We start from the raw sequence: 9,293 nt of genomic DNA, 5'->3' as shown, positions 1-9,293 counted from the left end.
AGGCTTTATGTTCCAGTTCCACGGGCAGATGACAGGACTTCCCATACACCAATTGGTATGGAGAGGTTCCTATAGGAGTTTTGAATGCTGTTCTGTATGCCCACAGAGCATCATCCAAACTCTTTGCCCAATCCTTTCTTCGGGCTATCACAGTCCGTTCTAGGATTCTTTTTAGTTCTCTGTTAGAGACTTCAGCTTGCCCATTTGTCTGTAGATGATACGGAGTTGCCACTTTGTGGCTAATTCCATATCTGACCATAGCAGAGTATAGCTGTCTATTGCAGAAATGAGTGCCCCCGTCACTGATTAATACTCTGGAAACACCAAACCTGCTGAAGATGTGTTTCTGGAGGAATTTCAACACGGTCTTGGTATCATTAGTGGGTGTAGCAATTGCTTCTACCCACTTAGATACATAGTCCACTGCCACCAGAATGTAAGTGTTTGAGTATGATGGTGGGAATGGACCCATGAAGTCAATTCCCCATACATCAAACAATTCTATCTCTAATATCCCTTGTTGAGGCATGGCATATCCGTGAGGCAAGTTACCAGCTCTTTGGCAACTGTCACAGTTACGCACAAACTCTCGGGAGTCTTTATAGAGAGTAGGCCAGTAGAAGCCACATTGGAGGACTTTAGTGGCTGTTCGCTCACTTCCAAAATGTCCTCCATACTGTGATCCATGGCAATGCCATAGGATCCTTTGTGCTTCTTCTCTGGGTACACATCTGCGGATCATTCCGTCTGCACATCTCTTAAAGAGATATGGCTTATCCCAAAGGTAGTACTTGGCATCTGAAATTAATTTTTTTCTTTGCACTCTGCTGTACTCCTGGGGTATGAACCTTACAGCTTTATAGTTTGCAATATCTGCAAACCATGGAGCTTCCTGGATGGCAAAGAGTTGTTCATCTGGGAAAGTCTCAGAGATCTCAGTAGAAGGGAGGGACGCCCCAGCTACTGGTTCTATTCGGGACAGATGATCAGCTACCTGGTTCTCTGTCCCTTTTCTGTCTCTTATTTCTATATCAAACTCTTGCAGAAGCAACACCCATCTTATTAGCCTGGGTTTTGAATCCTGCTTTGTGAGTAAGTATTTAAGAGTAGCATGGTCAGTGTACACAACCACTTTGGATCCCACTAGATAGGATCTAAACTTGTCAATGGCATAGACCACTGCAAGTAACTCTTTTTCTGTGGTTGTGTAATTCTTCTGTGCATCATTTAGAACACGGCTAGCATAATAAATGACGTGCAGAAGCTTGTTATGCCTCTGTCCCAACACTGCACCAATGGCATGGTCACTGGCATCACACATTAATTCAATTGGCAATGTCCAATCTGGTGCAGAGATGACTGGTGCTGTGACCAGCTTAGCTTTCAGGGTCTCAAATGCCTGCAGACACTGTGTGTCAAACACAAATGGTGTGTCAGCAGCTAGCAGGTTACTCAAAGGTTTTGCAATTTTCGAAAAATCCTTTATAAACCTTCTGTAGAATCCTGCATGCCCCAGAAAGCTTCTGATTGCCTTAACATTGGCAGGTGGTGGTAATTTTTCAATTACCTCTACCTTTGCCTTATCCACCTCTATTCCCCTGCTTAAAATTTTGTACCCAAGGACAATTCCTTCAGTCACCATAAAGTGACATTTCTCCCAGTTTAAAACCAGGTTAGTCTCTTGGCACCTTTTCAGGACAAGTGTTAGGTGATTAAGACAGGAGCTGAATGAGTCTCCATATACTGAGAAGTCATCCATGAAGACTTCCAGGAATTTCTCCACCATATCAGAGAAGATGGATAACATGCATCTCTGAAAGGTTGCAGGAGCATTACACAGACCAAAAGGCATCCTTCTGTAGGCAAACACGCCAGAAGGGCAAGTAAATGCTGTTTTCTCTTGGTCCTGAGGATCTACTGCAATTTGGTTGTAACCTGAATAGCCATCCAAAAAGCAGTAGTAATCATGACCAGCTAGTCTTTCTAGCATTTGGTCTATGAATGGTAAAGGAAAATGATCCTTTCTGGTGGCTGTATTGAGCCTTCTGTAGTCAATACACATACGCCACCCTGTGACTGTTCTTGTAGGAACCAGTTCATTTTTTTCATTATGAACCACTGTCATGCCTCCCTTTTTGGGGACAACTTGGACAGGGCTCACCCAGGGGCTATCAGAAATAGGATAAATAATCCCAGCCTCTAGTAATTTAGTGACCTCTTTCTGCACCACCTCCTTCATGGCTGGATTTAGCCTCCTCTGTGGTTGGACCACTGGTTTGGCATTATCCTCCAACAGGATCTTGTGCATGCATCTGGCTGGGCTAATGCCCTTAAGATCACTTATGGACCACCCAAGAGCTGTCTTGTGTGTCCTTAGCACTTGAATCAGTGCTTCCTCTTCCTGTGGATTTAAAGCAGAGCTTATTGGTGGGCAAAATTGTGATCACTACTTTTCAAAACATAAACAATCCCTAGTAATGGCTCCAAAGACTTGGTGCTCAATACCATGGCATAAACACAACTTCGCACAACTAACCAGCAAGTGCACTGGGTCATCCAAGTAATACCTTACGCGAGTAAGGGTCGATCCCACGGAGATTGGTGGTATGAAGCAAGCTATGGTCACCTTGTAAATCTCAGTCAGGCAGACTCAAATGGGTATAGATGATAAACGAATATAGCATAAAGATAAAGATAGAGATACTTATGTATATCATTGGTGTAAGAGCTTCAGACAAGCGTATGAAGATGCCTTCCCTTCCGTCTCTCTGCTTTCCTACTGCCTTCATCCAATCCTTCTTACTCCTTTCCATGGCAAGCTCGTGTAAGGTTTCACCGTTGTCAGTGGCTACCTCCCATCCTCTCAGTGAAAATACGTCCCTGATGCTCTGTCACAGCATAGGCTAATCAGCTGTCGGTTCTCGGTCAGGCCGGAATAAAATCCATCGATCCTTTTGCATCTGTCGCCAGACGCCCCGCCTGCTAGGAGTTTGAAGCACGTCACAGTCATTCAATCATTGAATCCTACTCAGAATACCACAGACAAGGTTAGACCTTCCGGATTCTCTTGAATGCCGCCATCAGTTCTTGCCTATACCACGAAGACTCTGATCTCACGGAATGGCTGGCTCGTTTGTCAGGCGAGCACTCGGTTGTCAGGCGATCAACCATGCATCATGCAATCAGAAATCCAAGAGATAAACACTAGGGCCTCGAATGCTTGTAGAACAAGAATGGTTGTCAGTCACCTTGTTCATAGGTGAGAATGATGATGAGTGTCACGGATCATCACATTCATCAAGTTGAAGAACAAGTGATATCTTGGACAAAGAACAAGCGGAATTGAATAGAAGAACAATAGTAATTGCATTAATACTCGAGGTACAGCAGAGCTCCACACCTTAATCTATGGTGTGTAGAAACTCCACCGTTGAAAATACCTGAAATCACAGAAAAACACACAAACTCATAGTAAAGTCCAGAAAAGTGAATTTTAATTAAAAACTAATAAAAATATACTAAAAACTAACTAGATCATACTAAAAACATACTAAAAACAATGCCAAAAAGCGTATAAATTATCCGCTCATCACAACACCAAACTTAAATTGTTGCTTGTCCCCAAGCAACTGAAGATCAAATAAGATAAAAAGAAGAGAATATGCAATGAACTCCAAAAACATCTATGAAGATCAGTATTAATTAGATGAGCGGGGCTTTTAGCTTTTTGCCTCTGAATAGTTTTGGCATCTCACTTTATCCTTTGGAACTCAGAATGATTGGCTTCTTTAAGAACTCAGAATCCAGATAGTGTTATTGATTCTCCTAGTTAAGTATGATGATTCTTGAACACAGCTACTTTATTGAGTCTTGGCTGTGGCCCAAAGCACTCTGTCTTCCAGTATTACCACCGGATACATACATGCCACATACACATAATTGGGTGAACCTTTTCAGATTGTGACTCAGCTTTGCTAAAGTCCCCAATTAGAGGTGTCCAGGGTTCTTAAGCACACTCTTATTGCCTTGGATCACAACTTTATTTCTTTCTTTTTCTTTCTTTCTCTCTTTTTTTTTTGCCTTATTTTTTTTTTGTATTCACTGCTTTTTCTTGCTTCAAGAATCATTTTTATGATTTTTCAGATCCTCAGTAACATGTCTCCTTTTTCATCATTCTTTCAAGAGCCAACATTCATGAACCACAAATTCAAAAGACATATGCACTGTTCAATCATACATTCAGAGAACAAAAGTGTTGCCACCACATCAAAATAATTAAACTGTTATAAAATTCAAAATTCATGCAATTCTTTTCCTTTTCAATTAAGCACGTTTTTATTTAAGAAAGGTGATGGATTCATAGGACATTCATAACTTTAAGGCATAGACACTAAGACATTAATGACCATAAGACACAAACATGAATAAACATAAGCATAAAAATTCGAAAAACAGAAGAATAAAGAACAAGGAAATCAAGGAACGGGTCCACCTTAGTGATGGCGGCTCTTCCTTCCTCTTGAAGGTCCTATGGAGTGCTTGAGCTCCTCAATGTCTCTTCCTTGCCTTTGTTGCTCCTCTCTCATGATTCTTTGATCTTCTCTTATTTCATGGAGGAGAATGGAGTGTTCTTGGTGCTCCACCCTTAGTTGTCCCATGTTGGAACTCAATTCTCCTAGGGAGGTGTTTAGTTGCTCCCAATAGTTTTATGGAGGAAAGCGCATCCCTTGAGGCTTCTCAGGGATCTCATGATGAGAGGGGTCTCTTGTTTGCTCCATCCTTTTCTTGGTAATGGGCTTATCCTCATCAATGGTGATGTCTCCCTCTATGTCAACTCCAACTGAATAACAGAGGTGACAGATGAGGTGAGGAAAGGCTAACCTTGCTAAGGTAGAGGACTTATCCGCCACCTTGTAGAGTTCTTGGGCTATGACCTCATGAACTTCCACTTCTTCTCCAATCATGATGCTATGAATCATGATGGCCCGGTCTAGAGTAACTTCGGACCGGTTGCTAGTGGGAATGATTGAGCGTTGGATAAACTCCAACCATCCTCTAGCCACGGGTTTGAGGTCATGCCTTCTCAATTGAACCGGCTTGCCTCTTGAATCTCTCTTCCATTGTGCGCCCTCTTCACATATGATTGTGAGGACTTGGTCCAACCTTTGATCAAAGTTGACCCTTCTAGTGTAAGGATGTTCATCTCCTTGCATCATAGGCAAGTTGAATGCTAACCTTACATTTTCCGGACTAAAATCCAAGTATTTCCCCCGAACCATTGTAAGATAATTCTTTGGATCCGGGTTCACACTTTGATCATGGTTCTTGGTGATCCATGCATTGGCATAGAACTCTTGAACCATCAAGATTCCGACTTGTTGAATGGGGTTGGTAAGAACTTCCCAACCTCTTCTTCGGATCTCATGGCGGATCTCCGGATATTCACCCTTTTTGAGTGAAAAGGGGACCTCGGGGATCACCTTCTTCAAGGCCACAACTTCATAGAAGTGGTCTTGATGCACCCTTGAGATGAACCTATCCATCTCCCATGACTCGGAGGTGGAAGCTTTTGCCTTCCCTTTCCTCTTTCTAGAGGTTTCTCCGGCCTTGGATGCTATAATGGTTATGGAAAAACGAAAAAGCAACGCTTTTACCACATCAAACTTAAAATGTTTGCTCGTCCTCGAGCAAAAGAAGAAAGAAGAGAGTAGAAGAAGAAGAAATGAGGAAGAGGGAGATGGTGGTGTATTCGGCCAAAGAGGGGGAGAAGTGTTGTTTAGGTTGTGTGAAAATGAAGGGGTTAAGAAGGGTTTATATAGGAGAGAGGGGAGATGAGGTCCGGCCATTATGGGTGGGTTTGGGTGGGAAAGTGGTTTGAATTTGAAGGGTGAGGTTGGTGGGGTTTTATGAAGGATGGATGTGAGAGGTGAAGAGAAAGATGGGATTTGATAGGTGAAGGGTTTTTGGGGAAGAGGTAATGAGGTGATTGGTGAATGGGGGAAGAAGAGAGAGAGTGGTGGTGGGGTCCTGTGGGGTCCACAGATCCTGTGGTGTCAAGGAAAAGTCATCCCTCCACCAAATGGCATCAAAATTCACGTTTTGAGCCATTGCTGGCGTTAAACGCCGGGCTGGTGCCCATTCCTGGCGTTTAACACCAGGTTCTTGCCCTTTTCTGGCGTTTAACGCCAGTCTGGTGCCCCTTTCTGGCGTTAAACGCCCAGAATGGTGCCAGACTGGGCGTTAAACGCCCAACTGCTAGGCTTACTGGCGTTTGAACGCCAGCAGCATCTTCCTCCAGGGTGTGCTGTTTTTCTTCCTGTTTTTCATTCTGTTTTTGCTTTTTCAATTAATTTTGTGACTTCTTATGATCATCAACCTACAAAATAAAATAAAATAACAAAAGAAAATATGTAAAATATAATATTGGGTTGCCTCCCAACAAGCGCTTCTTTAATGTCAGTAGCTTGACAGAGGGCTCTCATGGAGCCTCACAGATACTCAGAGCAATGTTGGGACCTCCCAACACCAAACTTAGAGTTTGAGTGTGGGGGTTCAACACCAAACTTAGAGTTTGGTTGTGGCCTCCCAACACCAAACTTAGAGTTTGACTGTGGGGGCTCTGTTTGACTCTGAATTGAGAGAAGCTCTTCATGCTTCTTCTCCATGATGATAGAGGAATATCCTTGAGCCTTAAACACATAGGATTTTTCATTCACTTGAATGATAAGTTCACCTCCATCAACATCAATCACAGCCTTTGCTGTGGCTAGGAAGGGTCTGCCAAGGATGATGGATTCATCCATGTACTTCCCAGTCTCTAGGACTATGAAATCAGTAGGGATGTAATGGTCTTCAACCTTTACCAAAACATTCTCTACAAGTCCATGAGCTTGTTTTCTTGAGTTGTCTGCCATCTCTAGTGAGATTCTTGCAGCTTGTACCTCAAAGATCCCTAGCTTCTCCATTACAGAGAGAGGCATGAGGTTTACACTTGACCCTAAGTCACACAGAGCCTTCTTGAAGGTCATGGTGCTTATGGTACAAGGTATGGAAAACTTCCCAGGGTCTTGTCTCTTTTGAGGTAATTTCTGCCTAGACAAGTCATCCAGTTCTTTGGTGAGCAAAGGAGGTTCATCCTCCCAAGTCTCATTTCCAAATAACTTGTCATTTAGCTTCATGATTGCTCCAAGGTATTTAGCAACTTGCTCTTCAGTGACATACTCATCCTCTTCAGAGGAAGAATACTCATCAGAGCTCATGAAAGGCAGAAGTAAGTCCAATGGAATCTCTATGGTCTCATTTTGAGCCTCAGATTCCCATGGTTCCTCATTGGGGAACTCAGTGGAGGTCAGTGCACGCCCATTGAGGTCTTCCTCAGTGGCGTCCACCGCCTCTTCTTCCTCCCAGAATTCGGCCATGTTGATGACCTTGCACTCTCCTTTTGGATTTTCTTCTGTATTGCTTGGGAGAGTACTAGGAGGGAGTTCAGTAACTTTCTTGCTCAGCTGTCCCACTTGTCCTTCCAAATTCCTAATGGAAGACCTTGTTTCAGTCATGAAACTTTGAGTGGTTTTGATTAGATCAGAGACCATGGTTGCTAAGTCAGAGGGGTTCTGCTTAGGATTCTCTGTCTGTTGCTGAGAAGATGATGGAAAAGGTTTGCCATTATTAAACCTGTTTCTTCCACCATTATTATTGAAACCTTGTTGAGGTCTCTCTTGATTCTTCCATGAGAGATTTGGGTGATTTCTCCATGAAGAATTATAGGTGTTACCATAGGGTTCTCCTAGGTAATTCACCTCTTCCATTGAAGGGTTCTCAGGATCATAAGCTTCTTCCTCAGATGAAGCATCCTTAGTACTGCTTGGTGCATTTTGCATTCCAGACAGACTTTGAGAAATCAAATTGACTTGTTGAGTCAATATTTTGTTCTGAGCCAAAATGGCGTTCAGAGTATCAATCTCAAGAACTCCTTTCTTCTGACTTGTCCCATTGTTCACAGGATTTCTCTCAGAAGTGTACATGAATTGGTTATTTGCAACCATTTCAATTAGCTCTTGAGCCTCTGTAGGCGTCTTCTTCAGATGAAGAGATCCTCCAGCAGAGCTATCCAAAGACATCTTGGACAGTTCAGAGAGACCATCATAGAAAATACCTATGATGCTCCATTCAGAAAGCATGTCAGAAGGACATTTTCTGATCAATTGTTTGTATCTTTCCCAAGCTTCATAGAGGGATTCTCCATCCTTCTGTCTGAAGGTTTGGACTTCCACTCTAAGCTTACTCCATCTTTGTGGTGGAAAGAACTTTGCCAAGAAGGCATTGCCTAGCTTTTCCCAAGAGTCCAGGCTTTCTTTAGGTTGAGAGTCCAACCATATTCTAGCTCTGTCTCTTACAGCAAAAGGGAATAGCATCAGTCTATAGACCTCAGGGTCTACCCCATTAGTCTTGACTGTGTCACAGATTTGCAAGAATTCAGCTAAGAACTGATGAGGATCTTCCATTGGAAGTCCATGGAACTTGCAATTCTGTTGCATTAGAGAAACTAATTGAGGTTTAAGCTCAAAGTTGTTTGCTCCAATGGCAGGGATAGAGATGCTTCTCCCATAGAAGTCGGGAGTAGGTGCAGTAAAGTCACCCAGCACCTTCCTTGCATTGTTTGCATTATTGTTGTTTTCGGCTGCCATGTCTTCTTCTTCTTTGAAGAATTCGGTCAGGTCCTCTAAAGAGAGTTGTGCTTTGGCTTCTCTCAGCTTTCTCTTCAAGGTCCTTTCGGGTTCAGGGTCAGCTTCAACAAGAATGCCTTTGTCTCTGCTCCTGCTCATATGAAAGAGAAGAGAACAAGAAAATGTGGAATCCTCTATGTCACAGTATAGAGATTCCTTGAGGTGTCAGAGGAAAAGAGAAATAGAAAGAAGAAGGAGAAGAAGAATTCGAACTTTAACTAGATAAGGTTCGAATTGTGCACTGAGAAGGAGTGGTACTCCATAAATAGAAGGATGTGGGAAGAAGGGAAGAAGATTTTCGAAAATTAATTAAAATATTTTGAAAACATTTTTGAAAAACACTAATTGATTTTCGAAAATAAAAGTGGAAAAGAAATCAAGTGATTTTTGAAAAAGATTTTGAAATTAGAAGTTAAAAAGATATGATTGAAAACTAGTTTGAAAAAGATGTAATTAAAAAGATTTGATTGAAAAGTTATGGTTTTAAAAAGATTTGATTGAGAAGATATGATTTGAAAAACAATTTGAAAAGATATGATTTGAAAACAATTTTAAAAGATATGATTT

General features: G+C 42.2%; 1 non-coding gene across 1 annotated transcript; it reads left to right on the top strand.

Moving 5' to 3' along the window:
- Positions 1 to 8,174: 8,174 nt before the first annotated feature.
- Positions 8,175 to 8,282, top strand: LOC130959577 (small nucleolar RNA R71). The gene has a single exon (XR_009078649.1). It is a non-coding gene; the product is annotated as a small nucleolar RNA R71 (small nucleolar RNA).
- The last annotated feature ends 1,011 nt before the right edge of the window (positions 8,283 to 9,293 follow it).

This window comes from Arachis stenosperma, chromosome 10 (genome assembly GCF_014773155.1).
Source record: "Arachis stenosperma cultivar V10309 chromosome 10, arast.V10309.gnm1.PFL2, whole genome shotgun sequence".
In the NCBI taxonomy this organism is placed as follows: domain Eukaryota; kingdom Viridiplantae; phylum Streptophyta; class Magnoliopsida; order Fabales; family Fabaceae; genus Arachis; species Arachis stenosperma.
This window is presented reverse-complemented; position numbering and strand designations above follow the sequence as displayed.